The sequence below is a fragment of the Mytilus californianus genome, unplaced genomic scaffold, assembly GCF_021869535.1.
Source record: "Mytilus californianus isolate M0D057914Y unplaced genomic scaffold, xbMytCali1.0.p SCAF_88, whole genome shotgun sequence".
NCBI lineage: Eukaryota > Metazoa > Mollusca > Bivalvia > Mytilida > Mytilidae > Mytilus > Mytilus californianus.
In genome coordinates this window covers 119,091-145,455 of record NW_026262743.1, presented here as the reverse complement: position 1 = coordinate 145,455, position 26,365 = coordinate 119,091, and the positions used below count along the sequence as shown (strand labels likewise).

The following is a 26,365-nucleotide window of genomic DNA, read 5'->3' as shown; positions in this document are numbered from 1 at the left end:
ACTTGTGTTGCGCCCTTTTTTTTTTTTCATAAAGTACTGCATATTTTCTTTATCTTCTTGAACAGTATTATTAATTGAGAAAGTTGAATCATTTTGACAGACATATTTTTTCCCGGATTTGTTCCGCGTTTTGCAAATACAGCAGATTTTGTCACATATTTTGAAGTAGAATTACTACAATAATGTTCCAGAATATCTTATGGATTATATCTCGGATTATACAGATGATAATTATTATAATACTAGAAACCATTCTCACTATAGAGTACCGAGATGTAGAGTGGACATATTTTCTAAATCTTTTTTCCCTTCTTCAATTAGTGCATGGAATTTATTGCCGTTAGATATTAGATCCATTCAATCATCTCCAAATTTCAAAAACATAATCCGGCGAAATGATATTTCATTTTTAGTACCTTAATATTATTTCAGTAGTGTGAAAAGGCCGATTCTACATCACCCCCCAATTTCAAGGGCAAAACCTGCATAGGACCCCCAACCCCAGCTCCGGAATGCAAACGGACCGCCTCCCAGTTGAGTATAAAGTAAATACAAGCATGGCATTCGTTCAAAAGATGGAGGAACTCAGAAGTTCAGACAACGAATTTATCAATGATAATGTTTTTGAGGAAAAGGCAAAGGACCAGAGTTTGGAAACCCTGAAATGGAAGGAACTCTCAACCGGTGTGATCTATAAAATCCTGGAAGTGGTAGAAGTAGATGGGAAGTTTGGGAGGAGTAAGATCCTTACCTTGAAAAACAGAGAAGGAGAAACGATTAGGGTGTGGGCCTGCAGTGGACTGAACAGAGAGAAGGAACCCTTGGAAGGAGCCTTCGTGAGAAGTACAGGCTTTAAAGTCAGCAAGAAGACCAAGCATGAGTACTTCTCTTATGACCTTGTGAGAAATTAAGTCCAAAGAAAAAAAAATTGGGTGGGTTCGAAAAAATTTCCCGATCCGGCAAAAATGTCGGACCGGGAAATTTATTTTATGCTTGAAACGGAGCACATCGTGAAGTGAAGCGGAATGGAACACATCGTGAAACGATGTGTGTAGTGAAGCGTAACGGAACGATATGTGACGTTTTTTACGGCGCATGCGCATTTGATACGCACAAGACTTTAGTAATGCCCTTATTGTATAGCCAGTACGTCAATAGTCCTTTTTACGCGGGCTCTAAGACGTTATCGTTTTGCAGTGTTGCTAACTGCCTTTGTGACGTTGTCTTGTTTGGATTATACAGCAATGAACGGAGAAGACTGGAAGGTATTTTGTACAATGATTAATGATTGACTTTTACGGCTGGAAAGTAGTATTACAGCGTGAGACTTTTTATTGCGGGAAAATAGTATTACAGCGTGAGACTTTTTATAGCGGGAAAATAGTATTACGGCGTGAGACTTTTTATAGCGGGAAAATAGTATTACAGCGTGAGACTTTTTATAGCGGGAAAGTAGTATTACGGCGTGAGACTTTTTATGGCGGGAAAAGAGTATTACAGCGTGAGACTTTTTATGTCGGGAAAATAGTATTACTGCCTTAGACTTTTTATAGCGGGAAAATAGTATTACAGCGTGAGACTTTTTATAGCGGGAAAATAGTATTACTGCGTGAGACTTTTTATGGCGGGAAAAGAGTATAACAGCGTGAGACTTTTTATAGCGGGAAAGTAGTATTACGGCGCGAGACTTTTACGGCGGGAAAAATGTATAACGGCGTGAGACTTTTTATGGCGGCAAAAGAGTATTACGGCGTGAGACTTTTTATAGCGGGAAAAGAGTATTACGGCGTGAGACTTTTACGGCGGGAAATGAGTATAACGGCTTGAGACTTTTTATGGCGGGAAAGTAGTATTACGGCGTGAGACTTTTTATAGCGGGAAGGTAGTATTACGGTGTGAGACATTTACGGCGGGAAAATAGTATTACAACGTGAGAATTTTTATAGCGGGAAAGTAGTATTACGGTGAGAGACATTTACGGCGTGAGACTTTTACGGCGAGAAAAGAGTATTCAAGGTGAGGGGTTGACGGTTAAAAGTTATGGGTTTAAAGAAGGTTCGGGGGAGTCTAGTATTATGATTTGAGGTCTTCCAATGGGATATTCTCCCATTGGAAAGCCTTTTTTAGGGGATTAGGAAGCACACTTCGAAAGCTCCTCACTGAAACTGGATAGGGGTTGTCGCAGCTGATCTTTCTCATTGTAGTAGTTCTTGAGGCAGGTAACGATCTTCCCAAACTCAGCATTATCGATCTGTTCATCGTCAGCCAAAGCAGTACTGATACGTTGTTCGACCAAGGATTTTGTGGACTGTACCAATCGCAAGGTGTCGCGGTGTTTCTTTTTCTTTTTTATTATACGCCTTGAGATCAGTGTGAGTACCATCACGGCAGTGGCACTCAAGCAAGCTAGGGATCCTAGGGGAAGGGAGGCTATAATACCTATACCGGTCAAAGCTGAACCCATGGTGCAGCTGGTCAACACCAAACTGCATACGGAACACACACCCTGTGCTATAGACACTACTTTGTCGAGTCGTTTGTAGATCTTCAAGCTACGTTGATACTTATGAATTTCTGCATCGAGTTGATCCTCCATACATTCGACTCTAGTCTGCCGGTACCCAGAATCTAAATCATCCATTTATTTATAGGAGCATACCAAGGAGGGGAATGTTTTTGAAGGGACTATTGGCACCTAAGATCAGACCGGCTCCGTTGTGGAATTGCTGACCACGCTTCAAGTAGAGTCCATCACCATAGGTGATCCGGGCGTTTGAGGGTTTGAGGTAGAGACCGTTGCCACTAGGTTTCACGGTACAAACACACCCACCACGTTTCAGGTACAATCCAGACCCTAAGGCCTTGTTGACGGCTACACCACCCAGACCGCTCAAGGCTCCAACACCCAAGGCAAGTAGAATGGTCTTAGCTTTCATGGGAAGTGCCCTCAGTGCCAGCCCTACGAACATGGGTAGGAATCCACTTACTTTTTGCATGTTTTCCTTTATTTGGTTCGCACTCAGCTCCAGATTCATACCACCAGAGCCTTTCTGGAGAAGCTTGGTAATCTTTTGAACCTGTCGGGAGGTGAGCCTCATCTTGTGTTCGACTTGCAGGTTTGCGTGGGACAATCGAATGGACACCGGACAACCTTTCTTGGCAGCCCGTTGTAGTTTATCAGCTTGACCTTTTGTCAAGTTTAAACCATGTTCGTGATAAGTCATTTATTTATACCTCTCGAAGATTAAAGCGGATGGTGAGATGTTCACCCCTGAAATCGATGGGCCTACCGTCTTGATCGGTGATATACGTTTGCATGCGATTGATGGTTCACAAGGTCACTGGCAAGTATACTAGATTCTTGGGGGTTTGAATGATCTTCATAGCAGGATCGACTGCGGGAAAGAAGCTGTAGATGGTGGACTGCTGGGTACCGTTCACATAACTCCCATGGATGATATCACTATTCATCAGAATGCTGTTAATGCTGATGATATTCACAATGTGTTCACCCTCAGTGTAACCATTTGTAACCCTATCAAAAGTGTAGAGTCGTCGCTCAAACCCCAACACGGTGCTAAGGCTGTTTTCAACATCAAAGTCCACTTGAAAGCGTCTGGCTAGGGTCAGGGTTGCTCTCAGCGTCGAGCGGTTGGCATCGATGATGATCTTAGTTTGTGCTGGTTGAGACGAATTTGTCGCTGGACCTCATTGTTAATTTCATCTATACCGTGCGAGCCAGTGCTCAACACAATGTGAAACCAGTTGGCACCTTCGTCTTGAGAATAGCGAAAGGAATTGTTACCTGCGTGAATGTTTGGGATGGAGTAGTAGGTTTCCAGGTTCACCAATGCCATCTCGTAGGCCTTGGATTCCTTGAGTTGCAGTGGGGGGTTGAACCGGGTAAGGATTTGGCTATCGTTTCCAGAGACGATGAAGGAAAACCCATGCTTGGGGTCGGTGTTATCGACAATTTGCTGCAACAATGTGTTGTCCATTTATTTATGGTAGACCATTGTCACATATTTTTGCTTCCACTCTTCGATACCGTCATACTGCTCCTTGAGTTGTTTACCAGCCTTCACTACGATCGCATAGACTTCGGCGGGGCGACTGACAAAGAGGAGTTGTAGGTGAATTTTATCCATTTACTTTTAGTACACGACGTTCATCTTCTGACCATCGGATTCAAACTGTAGGATTCTGTCGGAACGCCTCGGTGTTGGCTGGAACATTGCGGGCGAATTCGGCCCGGATCTGAATGTCTACCGTAGATTCTTTGAGACGTTCAGACTGATGACTCACATCGATTACAAACAAGGGGTACAAGTCGATGAAATCGGAGGGATTGATACCACCATTACTGAGGAGAGTGTCCATGTTATGGAATTTCTTTCTGAAGTCGGAGGCCTCTTTGAACACTCTGGCGATCCTATTTTCGTTGAAAGCTGCATTATAGTCGACTGCCGGATAACGTTCAGCGTTGAGGGTGATATGGATATTTCGCAATCGACAGTGATCGAACACGGAAGCATTATGGGTTTGGTCACCACTTCTGTCGGTTTGGAAGGCAACAATGATATATCTAGGCTTTTCGCGACCACTTTTGGCAGTTCGGCGCCAGTTAAACTGTGAGGCATGGGGAACGGCTATTGAATCGCACTGTCTCATGCGAAATCCACAATGGATCTTTGATTTACTCTGGATGGTTTTGTACAGTTGCATCTTATTTTCGTCTGAGGGGGTGACGTGAGGGACGAACCACGATAGTTTACTCAGGACGATATATGCCGGATCGTTGACGGCAGCTGCTCTCAGATTGGCATTAGCATTTGAATCGCGAACGAGTGAGAGTTCGTGCCTGAACCCGTACACTGTTTTGTTGTAATCATCTGCGAATCCAAAAATATGTTTTAGGGGGATGGCAAACGAAAACGATCCTTTGTTGGTGGGCTTGGTGATAATGTATCCATGACGGGCTGCGAATCCAGTGTTCGCAGCCTCAGCATCGGTGGAAGAATCCTTATACCACAGTTGGTTGAGACCCTGCGATTTGGAGAAGTCGTCGGGGTAGGTTAACATTCCCAGCATAGTGGTGGCAATGCCGGGGTCGTTAATATGTTCGATCTGCTGACCGGGAAGCCTGTAACTGATGCTCTTGAAGAGATACATGATACCATTATGGGTGAGCGACACAAGATCGCCATTGGCATATGCTGTGTCATCATTCTTGAGAAGTCAACCTTCATCCACGAGATAACTCTCGGCGGGGTGTAGGAACAAATCCTGAGTTTCGATGTTGATTCGGATTTCAGCACCGGCATTGTTCAGCTGGGCACCGGCTTGTGGTTCGTATTCTCGAACCTGATATTCCTGGAGACTTTCGTCGAAGGTCAGCCCTTCGGTGATTGTAAGGATGTCAGACATAATGTATTTATTTATAGCTTTGGACGAAGTCGTGTATGGTTTTGATACCAGAGCCGGAGATTAGATTGTTCAACCGAACTTGCTCTGGCTTCTTGCGTTGAATACTAGGCTGTTGAGGATTTTTACTACGTTTCCTGGGGCGGGCCACTTTATCAACCACATCGTCGACGGCTTTGGAGGCCCCTTTTTCAACACCTTTCAAGGCTGCATTGGTGGCAGCACTCACGGCTTTACTTCCTAGGGTTTTGGCGGCAGAGGAAGTAAACATGCGTCCAGCCAAACTAGCGATTGTGTCAAACAGTCCTTTGCCACCGTAGGCGTACTTTCGAGCCTAACCTTTCTTGATTTGCAACATTTATTTATAGGATGCTACGATTAAGCGCCTTATATTCATCAATGCTGATATGTCTACCCTTCTTCATAGCATCGATAATCGACACAATTTCGTTGCGCACACCATTATTTCCTGCTCGGTATGCTGCGGCACACAGTTCAAAGCGATCGAGAAGCTGCTTGAAGTTGGAAGAAAGAAATATGGTTTGCAGCCCACTACCAAACTTATCCTTCTTGTAGATGTGGGACACGATTTCCTTCCACTTGTAACCCTTATTCGCCTTTGGGGTTCTCGAGAGGTAGGAATTGCCTTGATACATGGCACCGGAACTTTTCAGGATTTGTGCAAAGTCCTCTAGGTCTTCAGGCTCGAACGTTTCTGGATTCTTTTTCACCATGAGTTCCCAGAGGCCAAGGGTTCCTTTGTACCTCACACCATCTACGAAAATAATTATCATCACCGTCAAAAGTAACTGATGAGCTTCCGATGAAGAGACCATCGTTTTCAGATCGCAATCCAAAGGTGTGGTCGGCGAAAGGAGTCATACTGAGCTGCAAATACTGCTGTGCTCGAGGTCCGAGGACGGTGTCTGTAGGTGGTGCGATGGGTAGTGGATCGGCAAACTCGGGCGGTGGAGGAGGGAGGGCTGGCACTGCTGCAGGAAGCTATAGGGTCTGCGATCGTTTTGGTGATTTTTGAAGGTGCTTCCCGCTGAGCCTCAACCACAGGCTTGAACACCTTGGAAAGGTCTCGGCTGAGTGCAATATTGTCAAGGCGGTGTTGCATGTTGCTGGCTTGAATGCTCCGCTTAGTTTCATGCAACTCCTTTGCAAGTGCTACACGCTGCTTAGGGTCGGTAATCTTGATAAACGTCATTTATTTATAGGATCGACGGCTGTTGAACGCCCCTAAGCGTTGGTTCGAACGCCCCTAAGCGTTGGTTCGAACCCCCCGAAGCGTTGGTTCGAACGCCCTTAAGCGTTGAATTGAACGCCCCTAAGCGTTGGTTTGAACGCCCCTAAGCGTTGGTTCGAACGCCCTATAGCGTTAGGTGAAACACTCCCAAGCGCCTGGGGGAAGGTTCAGACGCCTTTCCCAATCGCTAGGGGTATCGTCTGTAACCGTTGCAGCCCCCTTTTTCTTTGCAAGATTCAAGTGTCTGAGGCATAGGTCTTTACGCAGTTGGCATGGTTTTGTGCACTGGTGGCCACGGATTGTCTTGACGGGGCATTGGGGTTGTGGGGGATGATGTACAGGCCCATACTGACGACTGGAGTTCCATGCGTCGAAATCACATCCACCGTGATATATCGGACGGAGGATCACGCGACCACACTTCCAACATATACTTCTCATATCATCCGGATCCCACTCGAACTTGCATTTGCAGGGCTGGGGTTCCTCTGTGTCCAAATCTTCCTCATTCTCCAATGCATGCACGTGGTAAGGCGTTGACCACATCAATCAACGAGTAGGGTGACTTGCTCTTACACTGTAGAAGGTCTCGAATATCTTCCTTAGGGAAGCCTTTTCCCAGTGCTTGCTGCAACAGCTGGTTGATGGGCTGGTGAAGTGATTTTCCGAAGACGTACAATCGATCGTAGTCGAGCCATCCATCGCGCAGGAGTAGGTTGTTCAACAGCGTTGTCTTACCACAGTCCGACTTCCCATTGATCAACCCTCTGATCGACCGCTGCAGAAGGAGTTAGTGATTGCTCCTCTTGGGGGCGTTGGCACTGTAGGAAATGTCTTCGACGTTCATTTATTCAAATAAAATAACGATGATCTTCTGCGTAAAATGTCGTAGGTAGACGGACACAGTTAACCCTGGCGAAACAATTACCAGCAACGGGCGACGGAGGAAGTTTGGCAACTACAAGGTGTGCGGTGCCAAGAAGTCTCAGTTTGTTGCTACAACCGATGCAGGGTTTATGAACAAGCTAATCAACCGATTACCCATGGAAATGCATCTCCCCGGACACAACTTCACCGGGCCAGGGACTAAACTTAGCAAGCTACTACTCCCCGATGGCACCCCGAGAGCTTAGTCCAAACCCATTAATCGAGTGGACCAGGCTGCATATCACCACGATCTTTGTTATGCTCAGCACAAGGATACAACCGCACGCAACTCCATCTGCGACAAAGCTATGCTAGCCTCGCTAAACACCATTCCCAACTCTACCACACGCGAACGCATGGACCGCAGCATCGTCGGACCTATCATCGGTACCAAAGCTCGATTCGGTCTGGGTGTTAAAAAAAAGTTCGCTGGACCGATGATTTAGCTGAGGAGTTGCACAAACCAGTTCGACGTAAGTTTCAAAAACGCCGTGTGGTAGTGGGTGGTGTGGATGAGACCTGGGCGGCCGACCTTGTTGATATGAGTGCCTTTTCCAGGGACAACAAGGGAAATAAATTCATCCTGAGCATTATTGATGTCCTCCAAATATGGCTGGTTGATACCGCTCAAAAACAAGAAGGGGGTGACGGTGCGGGATGCCTATCAAGCGGTGTTCAAGGAGCGTGTGCCCAAGATGACCCCTGTCGCCGCAAGTCACAAGGAGCATGAAAACAAGGTGTATTGGAACCTTTACGGCAGCATACCTCCCATGAAACCACCGCGATTTCATGCTGGCGACAAAGTCCGAATCACCAAGAAGAAAGGTACATTCGAGAAAGGATACACACCCCGCTGGACCGAGGAAGTATTTCCCTAGTGTTGAACACTCAGCCGCCCACCTATCGCCTCAAGGATTTCAGCGGCGAGGAAATTCAGGGATCCTTCTATGAGCCCGAACTTCAAAAGACTGATCAAAACATCTACCGCATCGAGAAGGTCTTGCGCCGGAGAACCCGGGGAGGGGTGAAAGAGCTTTACGTTAAGTGGAGGGGGTATTCCACGGAATTCAACTCTTGGGTCAAAGCCACAGATGTGCAATAAACTAGTCAAGTTTTCTTGTCCTAATTCATAGGACAGGAAAACTATGCTGTGTTACCTTATAATTTCATGAGTTCCGCCTTGATTCTGTCGATGCGCCGGTCCTCCTCAGATATGGAATCCAATTCGCGCCGGCTCCTGTCCGTCGTGTGATAAGACTTCACCTTCTGTTCGATGGTGTTGATTTTCTCTTGAACCGCCATGATTAGATCCGCATAGTTCTTTGCATACCATCCTTTGGTCACATGTTCATGTGCCACCACCCTCTCTGGAAGATTGACGATCGAGTGTCCCTGCATATCCAGGGCACCACCCATCTTACCATCGGCCATAGGCAAACACTTCGCCACATCTTTCTCGAGACCGTTCAGGTGTTTTTTCATCGCCTCGAGCTCTTTCGAGATTGCTTCAAGCGCAGCCTCTAGGTCATTGATGTCTTTGAATACCATCTTTCATTTGTTGGGTAACCCACCGTTTTGTCACAGCATCCGAGCTGTCCTCGGGATGTCCTAGGCTAGTAATGCGATTGTCGTTCATATTTATATCCTGCAGCATCCGCCGAAGCGATACGCGCTTTCTTGCTTGAGATCCAAATTTATCCATTTATTTATAGAGTGAGAAGATTGTATCTTCCAGCGATTTTCCAGTCTCCAACACTTTCAACACGAATAGGCAAAAGTGACCACACACCACCGAGCCTCGCTGCTGTAATTCATCGGTGCTATATCGAATTTCAGGCTGCAAGTAGTTCAACATCTCGTCAGGCGGTGGCAATTCATAGGAGTCAAAGTAATACTTTACCGACCCACGTTTATACCAGCAAGTCCAATGCGTTCCAGGACCTTCCCAGCTATCGTGATTCAAGATTCCACATTCGATGCGGAGCGGGCGGGGTGGTAGGGTATCTCGCATGAACACCCCTCTGAAACTTGGGATTCCTAGGGCTGTGCACACCACCACGACACCCAAGTGGTATCGACACTTTTTTCTTTGAGCAAGGGAGCGATGTACCAGACCCCCGGGAACTCGATCCCAGCCGCAAGAACCTCATGGTGTTCGACGACTTGATTCTGAGCAAACAGAACACATGTGAAGACTACTACGTGCGCGGTCGCCACAACAACGTCGATTGTTTCTACCTGTGCCAGAACTACTTCAAACTGCCCCGACAATCGATCCGAGAAAATAGAAACTTTATCTGTCTCTTTCAGCAAGATGCTAAGAATCTCGATCATATTCGGCGTGACCACTGCAACGATCTTACCAAGGAACAATTTGACGCTCTGTGTAAGCATTGCTGGTCCCAACCCTATGGATTTGTAATCATCGATCTCACGAGCCCCAAGTCAGCAGGAAAATACCGATACAAATTAGATGAGTTCTATGAGGTATAAGATAAAGAATGGATCAGTACGCAGATTTCTTCTTGGAGAATGAGGAAGATTTGGACACAGAGGAACCCCAGCCCTGCAAATGCAAGTTCGAGTGGGATCCGGATGATATGGAAGTGTGGTCGCGTGATCCTCCGTCCGATATATCACGGTGGAGGTGATTTCGACGCATGGAACTCCAGTCGTCAGTATGGGCCTGTACAGCATCCCCCACAACCCCAATGCCCCGTCAAGACAATCCGTGGCCACCAGTGCACAAAACCATGCCAACTGCGTAAAGATCTATGCCTCAGACACTTGAATCTTGCAAAGAAAAAGGGGGCTGCAACGGTTACAGACGATACCCCTAGCGATTGGGAAAGGCGTCTGAACCTTCCCCCAGGCGCTTGGGAGCGTTTCACCTAACGCTATAGGGCGTTCTAACCAACGCTTAGGGGCGTTCAAACCAACGCTTAGGGGCGTTCAATCCAACGCTTAAGGGCGTTCGAACCAACGCTTCGGGGGGTTCGAACCAACGCTTAGGGGCGTTCGAACCAACGCTTAGGGGCGTTCAACAGCCGTCGATCCTATAAATAAATGACGTTTATCAAGATTACCGACCCTAAGCAGCGTGTAGCACTTGCAAAGGAGTTGCATGAAACTAAGCGGAGCATTCAAGCCAGCAACATGCAACACCGCCTTGACAATATTGGACTCAGCCGAGACCTTTCCAGGGTGTTCAAGCCTGTGGTTGAGGCTCAGCGGGAAGCACCTTCAAAAATCACCAAAACGATCGCAGACCCTATAGCTTCCTGCAGCAGTGCCAGCCCTCCCTCCTCCACCGCCCGAGTTTGCCGATCCACTACCCATCGCACCACCTACAGACACCGTCCTCGGATCTCGAGCACAGCAGTATTTGCAGCTCAGTATGACTCCTTTCGCCGACCACACCTTTGGATTGCGATCTGAAAACGATGGTCTCTTCATCGGAAGCTCACCAGGTACTTTTGACGGTGATGATAATTATTTTCGTAGATGGTGTGAGGTACAAAGGAACCCTTGGCCTCTGGGAACTCATGGTGAAAAAGAATCCAGAAACGTTCGAGCCTGAAGACCTAGAGGACTTTGCACAAATCCTGAAAAGTTCCGGTGCCATGTATCAAGGCAATTCCACCCTCTCGAGAACCCCAAAGGCGAATAAGGGTTACAAGTGGAAGGAAATCGTGTCCCACATCTACAAGAAGGATAAGTTTGGTAGTGGGCTGCAAACCATATTTCTTCCTTCCAACTAAGGCGCTTAATCGTAGCATCCTATAAATAAATGTTGCAAATCAAGAAAGGTTAGGCTCGAAAGTACGCCTACGGTGGCAAAAGACTGTTTGACACAATCGCTAGTTTGGCTGGACGCATGTTTACTTCCTCTGCCGCCAAAACCCTAGGAAGTAAGGCCGTGAGTGCTGCCACCAATGCAGCCTTGAAAGGTGTTGAAAAAGGGGCCTCCAAAGCCGTCGACGATGTGGTTGATAAAGTGGTCCGCCCCAGGAAACGTAGTAAAAATCCTCAACAGCCTAATATTCAACGCAAGAAGCCAGAGCAAGTTCGGTTGAACAATCTAATCTCCGGCTCTGGTATCAAAACCATACACGACTTCGTCCAAAGCTATAAATAAATACATTATGTCTGACATCCTTACAATCACCGAAGGGCTGACCTTCGACGAAAGTCTCCAGGAATATCAGGTTCGAGAATACAAACCACAAGCCGGTGCCCAGCTGAACAATGCCGGTGCTGAAATCCGAATCAACATCGAAACTCAGGATTTGTTCCTACACCCCGCCGAGAGTTATCTCGTGGATGAAGGTTGACTTCTCAAGAATGATGACACAGCATATGCCAATGGCGATCTTGTGTCGCTCACCCATAATGGTATCATGTATCTCTTCAAGAGCATCAGTTACAGGCTTCCCGGTCAGCAGATCGAACATATTAACGACCCCGGCATTGTCACCACTATGCTGGGAATTTTAACCTACCCCGACGACTTCTCCAAATCGCAGGGTCTCAACCAACTGTGGTATAAGGATTCTTCCACCGATGCTGAGGCTGCGAACACTGGATTCGCAACCCGTCATGGATACATTATCACCAAGCCCACCAACAAAGGATCGTTTTCGTTTGCCATCCCCCTAAAACATATTTTTGGATTCGCAGATGATTACAACAAAACAGTGTACGGGTTCAGGCACGAACTCTCACTCGTTCGCGATTCAAATGCTAATGCCAATCTGAGAGCAGCCGCCGTCAACTATCCGGCAAATATCGTCCTGAGTAAACTATCGTGGTTCGTCCCTCACGTCACCCCCTCAGACGAAAATAAGATGCAACTGTACAAAACCATCCAGAGTAAATCAAAGATCCATTGTGGATTTCGCATGAGACAGTGCGATTCAATAGCCGTTCCCCATGCCTCACAGTTTAACTGGCGCCGAACTGCCAAAAGTGGTCGCGAAAAGCCTAGATATATCATTGTTGCCTTCCAAACCGACAGAAGTGGTGACCAAACCCATAATGCTTCCGTGTTCGATCACTGTCGATTGCGAAATATCCATATCACCCTCAACGCTGAACGTTATCCGGCAGTCGACTATAATGCAGCTTTCAACGAAAATAGGATCGCCAGAGTGTTCAAAGAGGCCTCCGACTTCAGAAAGAAATTCCATAACATGGACACTCTCCTCAGTAATGGTGGTATCAATCCCTCCGATTTCATCGACTTGTACCCCTTGTTTGTAATCGATGTGAGTCATCAGTCTGAACGTCTCAAAGAATCTACGGTAGACATTCAGATCCGGGCCGAATTCGCCCGCAATGTTCCAGCCAACACCGAGGCGTTCCGACAGAATCCTACAGTTTGAATCCGATGGTCAGAAGATGAACGTCGTGTACTAAAAGTAAATGGATAAAATTCACCTACAACTCCTCTTTGTCAGTCGCCCCGCCGAAGTCTATGCGATCGTAGTGAAGGCTGGTAAACAACTCAAGGAGCAGTATGACGGTATCGAAGAGTGGAAGCAAAAATATGTGACAATGGTCTACCATAAATAAATGGACAACACATTGTTGCAGCAAATTGTCGATAACACCGACCCCAAGCATGGGTTTTCCTTCATCGTCTCTGGAAACGATAGCCAAATCCTTACCCGGTTCAACCCCCCACTGCAACTCAAGGAATCCAAGGCCTACGAGATGGCATTGGTGAACCTGGAAACCTACTACTCCATCCCAAACATTCACGCAGGTAACAATTCCTTTCGCTATTCTCAAGACGAAGGTGCCAACTGGTTTCACATTGTGTTGAGCACTGGCTCGCACGGTATAGATGAAATTAACAATGAGGTCCAGCGACAAATTCGTCTCAACCAGCACAAAACTAAGATCATCATCGATGCCAACCGCTCGACGCTGAGAGCAACCCTGACCCTAGCCAGACGCTTTCAAGTGGACTTTGATGTTGAAAACAGCCTTAGCACCGTGTTGGGGTTTGAGCGACGACTCTACACTTTTGATAGGGTTACAAATGGTTACACTGAGGGTGAACACATTGTGAATATCATCAGCATTAACAGCATTCTGATGAATAGTGATATCATCCATGGGAGTTATGTGAACGGTACCCAGCAGTCCACCATCTACAGCTTCTTTCCCGCAGTCGATCCTGGTATGAAGATCATTCAAACCCCCAAGAATCTAGTATACTTGCCAGTGACCTTGCAAACCATCAATCGCATGCAAACGTATATCACCGATCAAGACGGTAGGCCCATCGATTTCAGGGGTGAACATCTCGCTATCCGCTTTAATCTTCGAGAGGTATAAATAAATGACTTATCACGAACATGGTTTAAACTTGACAAAAGGTCAAGCTGATAAACTACAACGGGCTGCCAAGAAAGGTTGTCCGGTGTCCATTCGATTGTCCCACGCAAACCTGCAAGGCGAACACAAGATGAGGCTCACCTCCCGACAGGTTCAAAAGATTACCAAGCTTCTCCAAAAAGGCTCTGGTGGTATGAATCTGGAGCTGAGTGCGAACCAAATAAAGGAAAACATGCAAAAAGTAGGTGGATTCCTACCTATATTGGCAGGGCTGGCACTGAGGGCACTTCCCATGAAAGCTAAGACCATTCTACCTGCCTTGGGTGTTGGAGCCTTGAGCGGTCTGGGTGGTGTAGCCGTCAACAAGGCCTTAGGGTCTGGATTGTACCTGAAACGTGGTGGGTGTGTTTGTACCGTGAAACCTAGTGGCAACGGTCTCTACCTCAAACCCTCAAAAGCCCGGATCACCTCTGGTGATGGACTCTACTTGAAGCGTGGACAGCAATTCCACAACGGAGCCGGTCTGATCTTAGGTGCCAATAGTCCCTTCAAAAACATTCCCCTCCTTGGTATGCTCCTATAAATAAATGGATGATTTAGATTCTGGGTACCGGCAGACTAGAGTCGAATGTATGGAGGATCAACTCGATGCAGAAATTCATAAGTATCAACGTAGCTTGAAGATCTACAAACGACTCGACAAAGTAGTGTCTATAGCATAGAGTGTGTGTTCCGTATGCAGTTTGATGTTGACCAGCTGCACCATGGGTTCAACTTTGACCGGTATAGGTATTATAGCCTCCCTTCCCCTAGGATCCCTAGCTTGCTTGAGTGCCACTGCCGTGATGGTACTCACACTGATCTCAAGGCGTATAATAAAAAAGAAGAAGAAACACCGCGACACCTTGCGATTGGTACAGTCCACAAAATCCTTGGTCGAACAACGTATCAGTACTGCTTTGGCTGACGATGAACAGATCGATAATGCTGAGTTTGGGAAGATCGTTACCTGCCTCAAGAACTACTACAATGAGAAAGATCAGCTGCGACAACCCCTATCCAGTTTCAGTGAGGAGCTTTCGAAGTGTGCTTCCTAATCCCCCAAAAAAGGCTTTCCAATGGGAGAATATCCCATTGGAAGACCTCAAATCATAATACTAGACTCCCCCGAACCTTCTTTAAACCCATAACTTTTAACCGTCAACCCCTCACCTTGAATACTCTTTTCTCGCCGTAAAAGTCTCACGCCGTAAATGTCTCTCACCGTAATACTACTTTCCCGCTATAAAAAGTCTCACGTTGTAATACTATTTTCCCGCCGTAAATGTCTCACACCGTAATACTACCTTCCCGCTATAAAAAGTCTCACGCCGTAATACTACTTTCCCGCCATAAAAAGTCTCAAGCCGTTATACTCATTTCCCGCCGTAAAAGTCTCACGCCGTAATACTCTTTTCCCGCTATAAAAAGTCTCACGCCGTAATACTCTTTTGCCGCCATAAAAAGTCTCACGCCGTTATACTCTTTTCCCGCCGTAAAAGTCTAGCGCCGTAATACTACTTTCCCGCTATAAAAAGTGTCACGTCGTAATACTATTTTCCCGTTATAAAAAGTCTCACGCTGAAATACTATTTTCCGGCCGTAAAAGTCTCACGCCGTAATACTACTTTCCCGCTATAAAAAGTGTCACGTCGTAATACTTTTTTCCCGCTATAAAAAGTCTCACGCTGTAATACTATTTTCCCGCCATACAAAGTCTCACGCCGTAATACTGCTTTCCCGCTATAAAAAGTCTCACGCTGTAATACTCTTTTCCCGCCATAAAAGTCTCACGCCGTAATACTATTTTCCCGCTATAAAAAGTCTCACGCTGTAATACTATTTTCCCGCTATAAAAAGTCTCACGCTGTTATACTCTTTTCCCGCCATAAAAAGTCTCACGCAGTAATACTATTTTCCCGCTATAAAAAGTCTCACGCTGTAATACTATTTTCCCGCTATAAAAAGTCTAAGGCAGTAATACTATTTTCCCGACATAAAAAGTCTCACGCTGTAATACTCTTTTCCCGCCATAAAAAGTCTCACGCCGTAATACTACTTTCCCGCTATAAAAAGTCTCACGCTGTATTACTATTTTCCCGCTATAAAAAGTCTCACGCCGTAATACTATTTTCCCGCTATAAAAAGTCTCACGCTGTAATACTATTTTCCCTCCATAAAAAGTCTCACGCTGTAATACTACTTTCAAGCCGTAAAAGTCAATCATTAATCATTGTACAAAATACCTTCCAGTCTTCTCCGTTCATTGCTGTATAATCCAAACAAGACAACGTCACAAAGGCAGTTAGCAACACTGCAAAACGATAACGTCTTAGAGCCCGCGTAAAAAGGACTATTGACGTACTGGCTATACAATAAGGGCATTACTAAAGTCTTGTGCGTATCAAATGCGCATGCGCCGTAAAAAACGTCACATATCGTTCCGTTACGCTTCACTACACACATCGTTTCACGATGTGTTCCATTCCGCTTCACTTCACGATGTGCTCCGTTTCAAGCATAAAATAAATTTCCCGGTCCGACATTTTTGCCGGATCGGGAAATTTTTTCGAACCCACCCAATTTTTTTTTCTTTGGACTTAATTTCTCACAAGGTCGTAAGAGAAGTACTCCTGCTTGGTCTTCTTGCTGACTTTAAAGCCTGTACTTCTCACGAAGGCTCCTTCCAAGGGTTCCTTCTCTCTGTTCAGTCCACTGCAGGCCCACACCCTATTCGTTTCTCCTTCTCTGTTTTTCAAGGTAAGGATCTTACTCCTCCCAAACTTCCCATCTACTTCTACCACTTCCAGGATTTTATAGATCACACCGGTTGAGAGTTCCTTCCATTTCAGGGTTTCCAAACTCTGGTCCTTTGCCTTTTCCTCAAAAACATTATCATTGATAAATTCGTTGTCTGAACTTCTGAGTTCCTCCATCTTTTGAACGAATGCCATGCTTGTATTTACTTTATACTCAACTGGGAGGCGGTCCGTTTGCATTCCGGAGCTGGGGTTGGGGGTCCTATGCAGGTTTTGCCCTTGAAATTGGGGGTGATGTAGAATCGGCCTTTTCACACTACTGAAATAATATTAAGGTACTAAAAATGAAATATCATTTCGCCGGATTATGTTTTTGAAATTTGGAGATGATTGAATGGATCTAATATCTAACGGCAATAAATTCCATGCACTAATTGAAGAAGGGAAAAAAGATTTAGAAAATATGTCCACTCTACATCTCGGTACTCTATAGTGAGAATGGTTTCTAGTATTATAATAATTATCATCTGTATAATCCGAGATATAATCCATAAGATATTCTGGAACATTATTGTTGTAATTCTACTTCAAAATATGTGACAAAATCTGCTGTATTTGCAAAACGCGGAACAAATCCGGAAAAAAATATGTCTGTCAAAATGATTCAACTTTCTCAATTAATAATACTGTTCAAGAAGATAAAGAAAATATGCAGTACTTTATGAAAAAAAAAAAAAGGGCGCAACACAAGTCTATGAGATTCATTAAGTAAAAAACACGTGTTGTACCAATAATGGTACCAATAATGGTCACATTCCAATATATATTGATGTATTTGAAACTGAATCGTTGGTGTGTCAGATAAAACAGTAAAATAAAAGGTATTTTTTTCCTTGAAACCGTTTATTTTTTTTTTAAAACATTGATTTTGTTGATTTTTCATCACAATTGATCGTGAAAGATCTGGCAACGCATAATCTTGATCGTGAAAGACAAGGCGTGACCAGACGGGCGCTTGACGTTTGTGCTCTTTTAGTTTTACCTGTAACACTATGGACATTTGCGCTTTAGTCTTTGATGCACCTGTACAAAATTGACAAGACATTTTCACTATTTACCTTTAACAGTTTACCTGTAATGCGGCGTTCACACAGTGCCGATTATGGCTCCCGTTTGAGATCAGACAGTGATAGGACACGAAAAGTGAAAAAGTCGGATTACTATCCAGAATGATCTGGAATGTCCTATAATTGTCTGAACGCAGTCGAATAAATTCGTAACAGTTTCCTACTGATTGGGAATGGTCCGGAGCGGTCGGCAAAGCACCCCGACAGTTTGGTGCGTCCCGTAACATTCGGGGAAACCGATTTTGTCTAGTCGGATTTAAATCGTGATTATGTCGTGACAGATTCTTCTATATCGGATAAAAATCGTAACAATGTTCTGTGTTATCTGGACGGTGTCCTGTAGAACGGGCATGAACTGGAGAAAGTTGTCATTGCTGTTTTTGTGCCGATTGAGTCCATATTGCATCCAGATCTTACCGAATGCGAACCGTCTTTGCCGAAACCGTTCCGGAACAGTTCCGTTATGAATACGAAATTCGGCAATGATACCAACGTCAGAATCCCGACAATTACCGAACACAATGACGTTGTGCACGATGTTCGTACCAATTCCATTTTGCTATAGATTAGCATGAAAATAAAAAAGTAGACTGGTCAGTTCGATAAAAATATAGTGATTTCTTGATGAATTTATTACATTAGACTTGCAAATATAGAAAAAAAGGAACCGAAATTTAAAATATCAAGAATTATAACACTTAATTATCCCATTTTTACGCAAAACGTAATGTCCTACGGTATTTTTTTCTGATCATCGTAAAACTTCACAAGAGTATTGCTATTGTTATTGTTATTCGCGAAATAAAGCAAAGTCAATATGACTGAAACCGTAAACCGGAAAATGTTATTTTTGAAACCGGTCTGAAAAATGTCCAAGCATATGCAAGGTAAGCATATATCGGGTTTGCGCAATTATACCGTGAAATTGGAAAAGCTGAGAAGAAAAATATTTATGATATTTTGAGAGTTTTTTGCTTTTCTCCTGGTTCATGATATTTTTTTGGCCGGAAACCATGCGTATAGTTTCCATTGCAATGACTTCAAAAAGTATAGCCATCTTGTCCCAACGAAAAAAACGCTGTATTTTCTTTACAATTGAGGTATATTAAATAAGCATAGTTAGATCATAGAAAATAAAACTAGGCGGTAACAGTTTTTTTCTTTTTCTTTTTAAACAGTATAGTGTTTAACATTTTTTCGATTGGCAACAAGATTTTTAGATCGTTTCAAAAAGTAAAGCCGTTTTGTCCCAACGTTCGCAAAACGTAATTGATGTCATGCTCGGGTTTTTAATTTCATCTCATGATTATTTGTTTCCAGTTGAATTGTAAAGAAAATACAGCGTTTTTTTCGTTGGGACAAGATGGCTATACTTTTTGAAGTCATTGCAATAGAAACTATACGCATGGTTTCCGGCCAAAAAAATATCATGAACCAGAAGAAAAGTAAAAAACTCTCAAAATATCATAAATATTTTTCTTCTCAGCTTTTCCAATTTCACGGTAAAATTGCGCAAACCCGATATATGCTTACCTTGCATATGCTTGGACATTTTTCAGACCGGTTTCAAACTAACATTTTCCGGTTTACGGTTCCAGTCATATTGACTTTGCTTTATTTTGCGAATAACAATAACAATAGCAATACTCTTGTGAAGTTTTACGATGATCAGAAAAAAATACCGTAGGAAAGAAACGGAACTCGGATCTTTTGCACACAAAATGTAACGTTGGACATTACGTTTTGCGTAAAAATGGGATAATTAAGGTGGCTCACCCCAATAAGGACCCCCGGTAGAATTTTTTTATTTTCACATATTTTGTAGATTTTTTTATGCTGAATCCAAAAATGCGAAGAAAAAAGGGGGTCACTAGGCTCGTTTTCCCCTCAAATGGAAGCGAAGTGTGCGATTTTGACCCTATTTCCAAACTTTTCCACCCTTTCAACAATAACGACTACATCAAATTCAAAGACTTTTAGAACCATGACAGTATGATTATTATGTGAAAAAAACAATTAAATTTGATATGTAAACGTTCCACTTGGTTGTTCTAGACTTAAAAAATCCTTTTATTTTCAGATTTATGTCTAAATTTTGCATTTTCCAATTTCAGTTTAAGGCTAAAAAATATTGGTTAAATCGATTTTTCGTAAAATTTCCCCGGTAGATTTTTTTTAAAAACGGATGTGTCAAAGCTATGATCTTTTCGAGCATTTTAAGGTAAAATAAAATGGGGGTCACTAGGCTTTTAAAAAAGTTACGAGCTTTTGTTTAACCCCTCTACCCCATGAGGTCTTATTTCAATGCACTCCATTAATTACTTTCTTGTGAATTTTTTATTGATGTCTTTCAATGAAATAATGTTTGTAATTATATCAATGGACGATAGCTGAATATAAATGTGATTAACATTTTACTGTTTGTTATAAAAAAGCGAAATTTTGATTATTTTGGTGAAATACGGTAATTTTGTCTGGCGCGAGTTGCTTCCCTCTAATTTGGCGCCATAATCGGACAACAGAAATTTCAGGGTCGCCATTGCTGAGCAGCATACTGCCAGGCCTACCTAACTTCCGGATAGACGCCATTTTGGAAAAAACCGGTCATAGTCAGAGAGGTAAGTGGTCAATTTGAAAGTCTGAATTTAGAAAATCGAGCAACCCAATTTTATATTTGATTAGTGTTTATGGTTCTCTGAGTTGAAAATTTTAATGTTATCATATTTTGATAATTGAAATTTTTCAGGTTCTTGAGAAAAACTGCAATGTTTCTAAAAATGATGCGAAAACACATGTCTGGTAAAACCAAGTCTTGGTTTTATGAATTTTTGACAATTGTTCCTTTTTTGATAAGATATTTCTTAAAACTTAAGGTCCGATAAAACTTTAATAGGTTTTCGAATGTTTATATGACAACATCATTGCAGATCGGGTGCAAATTATGCATTTTGACGCACATGTTATGCCTCTTCATTGTTATTCAAATGAGCGACCATAACCAGTTGTTTGTGTACTTCAACACATGATGTATCATTGAAAACGTGTAGGAATTGTATGGTATGAATATTTCAATATATCTGTTCTAATTACTACATTATATAAAAAAAAATGACATGATTTTACATGTAAATAATAAACAACATACATCTTGTATCAAGGGTCTGTACATGTATGTTTGTCTTTAAATTTTATTTAAATAGTACACTCAACAGTGATATTGTTTAAATACATGTAAATTTTATTAATTTATTAATATATTGAAAACAATAAAGTAGAAAAAAGAAACAGCTAGAAGATATCAAAAAGGACATGTACAGTAAAACCTAAATCAAACAAAATCTACAACACAATAAGACAAAAAAGACAAACAATTTTTGAAAAACTACATAGAATCATAGTTATAATTATCTGGGGAACCGTAGCTCTATAATATAATAGCCATATTTATATCTATATCTTTGATAGAACCATTTAGATAAACTGTATGAGTTTTATCTCTAGAAGAGTAAGCATATATCTTGTTCACCATCATGTAAAATATGTGGAATTAACATTTCTAATTGAAAGTAAAAAAGTCTTACTATGGTATAACTATAAACTAGTTAATATATAGTGTTAGTTTTTTTATATCTGTAATTTGCATATAATGATTTACCATTGCAAAACAATATCCATCATTCATGAAATTATATCACTCTAGATATGTGTCCTTTAGCTAGCCTACAATATTTTATTTTTGCTTTGAATGATCCAGTACTAGTTATGTTCATATTGAATTTCATATTATGTCTTCATATAATTTCAGTCAATGGAAATACATGGAATCCAACATCCTAGCTACTTTTGCAATTTTTCATACAGACTATGAAAACAGTTACTATAGAGTATAGTGTTCTTTTAAACGTTGTACATGTTGAAGTGTTGTAACAAATTACTTTTCATCAACTATATGTACAAAAATGAATGAAGAAGGTAAGATATTAAAGTTATCATGGTTATACTCAAATAGTTATTTTTACTTGTGAGAAAAGTTGCATGTAATATTTCATGGAAAATATTCTTTCTTCTTCCTGTTATTGACTTAAAAATGTAACTCTGTCTCAAATGAATTGAAAGTTCAAAGATTTAAGAATACAAACAAGTGTACATGTACATAAACAAACATTAAAATATTATTGTCTATAATTAACATTGCCAAGTTCTCAAAATATTTTTTATAGCCTACAGCTATTGACCATTTTTACAACACAGACTACAAATTGTGTGGTCTCAGTGAAATTCAGTCATGTATTTGCAGATTTTACATACTTTCGTACATGTAGGTGTAATTAAGATTGACCACCCCCCCTTTTGTGAGAAAAAATTTCTTAGGTCAGTCAGCGGGCCCCCCTTACAAAAAGTTCTGGATCTGCTACTGAGCAGCTACATGTATACCAATATAAAATACCAGACAGTTTAAAATAAGAGAATAAAACAACCACAACCTTTTTAATGGTTTGCAATCAGGACTACAACATCATTGACCTTCTTGATTTTTGGGGTCCAGACTGACAGGGCTGCCACTTTTTAAGAACACACAATCATTGATTATTTCAATTCAAATTTTTAGGTTGAAATGCTTTTGTTTTTCACTACCGGTACATGTATAACATTATAATTTCAGGTTAGGATGGAAAACTGGTGAAGATGAAGGTTACAATTGTGATCTACTTATTGATTAATTTGAAGCAGATTTTGTTCTAAAGAGGGAAACAAATAAACAGTGTGTTTTATAAAGATGTTCAATTATTAACACAACAACAAAAATAATCATTGTATGAGAGATAAATGGATATACGTGAAAATAAAGACACTTTATTTTCTTTTTCTATTCACACTTTTTAGTAAGTAGCTATAAATAGCTACATTACCAAGCTCCAATTAGACTAATATTTTTTTAACCCTCTTTCCAAATTATTTGCAATCTTTTATAATTTTGTTCAATTTGGTGGTCCTGAGATATTGGTTAATGTATCTATTCCTCACAGGTTTTATACGACCGCAAAAATTTTTTGCGGTCGTATATTGGTATGACATTGGTGTCGTCGTCGTCCGAAGATACATTGGTTTTCGCACAATAACTTTAGTTTGAGTGAATGGATCTCTATGAAATTTTACCATAAGGTTCAATACCACAAAAGGAAGGTTGGGATTGATTTTGGGGGTTATGATACCAGCAGTTTAGGAGTTAGGGGCCAAAAATATGCATTTTTGTAACAGCCAGACAATAACTTGTGTGTTAGTGTATGGATCTCTCTGACATTGTACCACAAGGTTCCATACCACAAAGGGAATGTTTGGATTGATTTTTGGGGGTAATTGACTCAAAATTTTAGGAATTAGGGGCAAAAAAAGGGGCAAAAAACAAGCATTTTTCTAGTTTCCAGACAATAACTTGTGTTCAAGTGTATGGATCTCTCTGAAATTGTACTGCAAAGTACCATACCACAAAGGGAAGGCTTGGATTGATTTTGGAGGTAGTTGCCTCAAAATTTTAGGAATTAGGGGCCAAAAAGGGACAAAAAACAAGCATTTTTCTAGTTTCAGGACAATAACTTGTGTGTAAGTGTATGGATCTTTATGAAATTGTACTACAAGGTTCCCTATCACAAAGGGAAAGCTGGGTTTGAGTTTGGGGGTAATTGCCCAAAATGTTTAGGAATTTAGGGCCAAAAAACAAGCATTTTTACAGTTTCCAGATAATAAATTGTGTTTAAGTGTATGGATCTCTCTGAAATTGTACTGCAAGGTACCATACCACAAAGGGAAGGCTGGGATTGAGTTGGGGGGTGATGAATCATAAGGGGGTTCAAAAAATTTAGGGAGGGGATTTTTTTTTCTATTTTAAGACTTATATGATGTATTTAAATTGGTAATTATGGTTGCAACCTCCATTGCAAATTTGAATTGAGATTATGACCATATGTTGAGGGAAATAATTTTTTTTGGAAAAGGGGGGGGGGGGGGGGTAAAAAAGAAATTGTGGGAGCAATTTATTTTTTTCATTTCAGATTTCAGAAATTAAAAAGAAAATGTCTTCAAATATTATTTCTTTTTGTCAAAAAAAGGGGGGGGGGTAAATTTTTTTTGGGGGGTTCAATTTCGCAGCAGCATAGTGTATTGCACAAAAGCAAAAAATTGAATATAAATTCAAATCATATAACCAATTCTAAGTTCTTTGACTACAGTTATTCGGTGTCAGAAACCTATTAGGTGTCAAATATTTATTTACAATCCAAATTCAGACCTGTATCAAGCGCGAATATTGTGTCCATTTTTCCCCAACAGTTCAGGGTTGGACCTCTGTGGTCGTATCCAGCTGCACTCAGCGAAGCATTTTATTGTTGTTGTTATAACTCGCTTTAAAAAAGTGTGGGTATATACTGTTTTACCTCTCTGTCAGTCCGTCCGTCCCATGAATATTTTTGTCACATTTTTCTCAGGAACTACTTGACAAGGATTTCTGAAATTTAGTTTCAGGGTTTATATAAGTAAGTTACACCGTGTGATGCGTTTTCAGATTCATCACTCAACAACTTCATGTTTACCGAAATATTTCGGCGGGGGTATCATCAGTGAGCAGTAGCTCACAGTTTTACTTGTTTTAAGATACATGGTCCTAGGAAAGGCAAAGGATACCGTTTGTATGCAGATAAAACTGGTTTATCCCTGTCGCATTGTACATTTTGGTGTTTTTATAAGTAGTGTAGTTTGTTGGTGTAAAATCAGGATCCTCACACATTTATAAATGCAAGTATCAAACAAAAGTTAATATGACAAAAAGCAACCAAAAACAACCACAGAGTCTCCCACTACTTACTTAGAACAAGGTCATACAGTATGAGAGTGTGGTGGGCTTACACATACTGTAAGTGCTAAATTCTCCTGTAACCTGTGACGGTGTAACAGCTTAACATTTAATTAAGAACAAACAGTTGACACACAGAAATGTCACCCTTATAATAAATAAAAATATGTGGTATGATCGCCAATCATGAAAAAGACAACTCTCCACCAGAGACCAAATGAATCTACTGAAAAGTAACTCATTCATGTCCCTGCATGCAAAAGCTCTTAAAGTCAATAATCCCTGACCATGGGCTGGGCTAAAAATCTCCATGGAAATAAGATGTGCTTCAGTTAATACAAGATTAATAAGTTAATAAGAATAAGAAAGATAAGTACGCATGTTAAAAGGGATAATGTCAGCTTCTTATATTTCTTGTAACATGCTCAAAGAAGCTTCTGTGTGAAATCTGCCTCATAAAGTTAAGGGAACGTGTTTGTCAAAAGGGCACAGTTTGTTAACAAAGAAAATTCGAGTGTCTGCATCTTTGGTTGAAATACAAAAACAAAACGTTAAACACGCCTATGAGTTTTTAAGATATCCTCTTCTTGAATGCATGGACGTGGGAGTGATTTTTTGGTATCCAAGTAAATTGGAAACTCCTAGCTAATTCCTGTATCCGTATTGTTTAAAAAATATTCACGATATTGAAAGGTGTTTCGTCGGCAGCGAACGATAACATTTTTTGGAGTAACACCAGCGTCTATATAGATACTTACTTCCATGGGTAGTAAACAACAAATGAATAGAGCTTTGTTCTTGATGTTAGCAAATAAGGGTATATATATTTTAAAACTCCCAAAAGGCATACAATCTAAATCTATAGGTATTAAAGAAAAATATTTTATAAACGGTGCCTACCTGTTTCTTAATTATGTCAAGCTTCAAATCGTCATAAATTAAAAAGGTTATTTTTTTTCATCAAAGATCTGCAATCCACATTTTATAAATATACAAATTATTCAACAAGAGACATATATATATATACATGTATATATGTCTCTGATAATGATTCAACCCTTTTCCAGATTAGTTTCATTGACGGAATATTGGATACTTCCTAAAGAAAAAGTGGCATCCTTGCTAAATATTTATATTTTCCTTAAAGTTTGTGCATTACAATTAGCCATTCCAGTGGCGGACCCAGAAGTTTTTATTAGGGGGTCCGTTACAGTCATGGATCAGTGATTCCCTATATAATCAACCAAATTTGTCCCTCTAAAGGGGGCCTAGATCCGCCTATGCTGATTCAGTGAACAATGCTGAAGATAAAGTAGCCAACTTGCATGAACACTATGTATGAGAGGTTCTTCTCTAAAAAACATTGGACAGGTTTTCAGGGCAGGATAATAATATGAAATACGAAATTTCGATTAAATCCAACCACTGTATTATATACTCGCATTATTTATATACATTCTGGAATCGTCTAGTTGTTAAATTGTCAATATAGTGAATTGAAAAGAACAGAGAATAAATACGGAAAAATGTGAATAATGTGGTAAAAAAAAGAAGTTTTGACTTGATAATATTGCAGCTAGTGCTAGCTATTATCTGAGGCTATAATTTAATGAGACTCTCAGAGCTTTCAATGATTATATTATAA

At 41.6% G+C, this 26,365-nt stretch overlaps 1 long non-coding RNA gene across 2 annotated transcripts; it reads left to right on the top strand.

Moving 5' to 3' along the window:
* The first annotated feature begins 20,434 nt into the window (after nt 1–20,434).
* On the top strand, nt 20,435–22,884 carry LOC127713911 (uncharacterized). Of its 2 annotated transcripts, none has more exons than XR_007987532.1 (3): nt 20,435–20,491; nt 21,679–21,845; nt 22,537–22,884. It is a non-coding gene; the product is annotated as an uncharacterized LOC127713911 (long non-coding RNA). The 2 variants fall into 2 exon arrangements; XR_007987533.1 differs by lacking the exon at nt 20,435–20,491 and adding an exon at nt 20,725–20,930.
* The last annotated feature ends 3,481 nt before the right edge of the window (nt 22,885–26,365 follow it).